We start from the raw sequence: 2,734 nt of genomic DNA on the forward strand, positions 1-2,734 counted from the left end.
AGAAAGCAAATGTAAGATGAGAACAGTGTGAAAATTTGGGAAATCTGGGTAAAGGATATATAAGAATATTTTGTATTACTTTTGCAACTTTTTTGTTACTTTAGAATTATTTTAAAATAAAAAGACTTTGTATCTTAGTCTTGAAAATTTCTTACACTATATTATCACGTCCTGATCTTACCCTCTCCTGCCCAGCTTTAGTCAGATGACCAGTAGCATTGATGGGCATGTTTATCATCATGTCTGGCGTCTACTGTGAAGCAAGGAGCTCCTGGAGAGCAAAGTCATCTTCATAGCCCCAGGCCCAGCACCAACCATACCTGGTACCTATAGGCATTTATTAAACACATGTTAATTAAATGAGCATATGACTCAATGAACGAATGAACATATTAAACCCAGTTGCTGATGTATAGTTCTTCACTATCTGCATCCTCATCTCTTTTCCCACAGATGTTCTCCAGACCTCCTTCACCCCTTGTGTTCCATCTCTTCGTCTGCCTTCCTCCAAGGCACAAGTCTCACAACTTCTACAAGCTGGAACAATAGGTTTGAACCACATATTCTACCTCAGGATGTTTGTTATCTCCTGTTTCTTCTATGTGGAAAGCTTTTCCTGAAAGTACTATGTGGTTCCTCACCCTGCCCCCCTCCACTTCATTCTGGTTCCTTAATGTCAGTTCATTAGGGAGGACTTTCCTACCACCCTTTCTATAACAATAATGTCCCTATCTCCTCTCATCACTTTCTACTCCCTTGCCCTGTTGTATTTTCCTCTGTAACCCTTATTAACACCTAACATGGGCTTCCCTGGTAGCTCAGATGGTAAAGAATCTGCCAGCAATGTGGGAGACCTGGGTTTGATCCCTGGGTTGGGAAGATCCCCTGGAGGAGGGCATGGCAACCCAATCCATATTCTTTCCTGGAGAATTCCCATGGACAGAAGAGCCACAGTCAATGGGGTTGCAAAGAGTCAGACATGACTGAGCAACTAAGCACATAGAACATGTTACAGGTTTTATATTATTTTTAAGTTTATTTTATTTTATTTAGCTGTGCAGGGTCTTTGTTGCAGCATGCTAAATCTTTAGTTGCGGCATGTGGGATCTACTTCCCTGACCAGCGATTGAACCCAGGCCCCCTGCATTGGGAGCACGGAGTCTTAGCCGCTGGAAGGGAAGTCCCAGGTTTATTTTTTATATGTTTGTTCTTTATGTGATCATCGCATGTCTTCCTGACTGGAGCTCCCAGCCTCGACAACAGTGCCTGCTGTCTAGGTAGTGCTCCTATGTTTGCTGAACACAAGTGGTTGAATAGGAGACTTTCCAATTGCCTTTAATCTGGAGTGACAAGAGACTCTGACCATTCTGGGGCTTTTTAGGACTGTTCCTTGTAACCATTTACACCATACACAGAGGCCTTCATAGTGTCCAGGGTCTAAATCAGCCAAGAACTTAGACACAGGGATTTACCCAGTCTTCTAGGGAATAGACTCTGCCTTCCAATGCAGGGGGTGCAAGTTCAATCCTGGGTCCTGAACTAAGATCACATGCCACAGGGTGTGGCCAAAAAAGTTAAAAAATAAATTAGACACAACTTCAGTCTAGGTAGAGGTTTCTCCTGTCTAATGAATAGAGAACTCTGTAGAATGCCTATGACAATACCAACTTAATACCAGTCTTCAATCACACTGAAGGTGGCTTATATCCTTTGAATACAGTTGTAGCAATCCTTGTGATACTGTTTTTGGCTTATCTGGGAAGAGGGAAATAAATATAAACCTTACCCTTTATCTCCACTAATTTGACTTGATCTCCCCAATTACTAAAATAAGTAAAATTAACAATATACATAAATATAATTCATTCTGTTTGCTTTTTAGAAGTATTTCAGCAGTTGCAAGCTTGTTTTTCACCTGTCCCACACTGTCTCCTAATCCCCCAATAGAATTTTTCCAAGTATTCCTCACCCAGCTCCTCCACTTTAAGAAATGTCTGTGGCGGCACCCTGAGGCCCCTGCTATTGTGTCCCTCTCAACCACTTCAAGGCTGAATGGGGAATGAGGCCATTTTACACAAAGGTGTAACCTGTCTGGGTCACAGACACATGGTCTCTCAGAGGCCTGAAGGTAGCACCTGTTTCAAAATATTTCTCTTCTCTCCCCTCTGATTAGATAACATCAGCTCTCTTTTATTCTGGTCTCCTTAAAAAGCTATGAGAAAGAGGGCATTGCACTGAGAGGTAGAAAGCTAGAATTTTCTGGACATTCAACTTGGCTAGTTATATACTGGGCTTCCCTGGTGGCTCAGATGGTAAAGAATCTGCCTCCAATGCTGGAGACCTGGGCTCAATCCCCCGGTCAGGAAGATCCCCTGGAGAAAGGAATAGCAACCAGTATTCTTGGGACTTCCCTGGTGGCTTATACAGTAATACTATTTTATTTATATAGAATATGTACTATTTTCTACTTCCTGGTTTGGTTAACCAGGAAAAAAAAAATTCCCGCAGACAGAGTTCTCATCTGTCAGTTATTTTCTGATGAAGTTTTGTGAACACTTCCTCCTTTTCCTTTTCTATAAAGATGAAGAGAGTAAGAAATGTGGGCCTCTTTCTCTGGACCTGACTGAACTTTAAAACTTCTCTACTAATTAACCAACACTGGGCTCCACGCTTTGCTTAACCCTGGGAGCTGGTCATCAGCCTTTGACCTCAGGCCTCCCCTCCTCACCAGTTC

This window comes from Cervus canadensis, chromosome 13, assembly GCF_019320065.1.
Source record: "Cervus canadensis isolate Bull #8, Minnesota chromosome 13, ASM1932006v1, whole genome shotgun sequence".
Classification (NCBI taxonomy): Eukaryota; Metazoa; Chordata; class Mammalia; order Artiodactyla; family Cervidae; genus Cervus; species Cervus canadensis.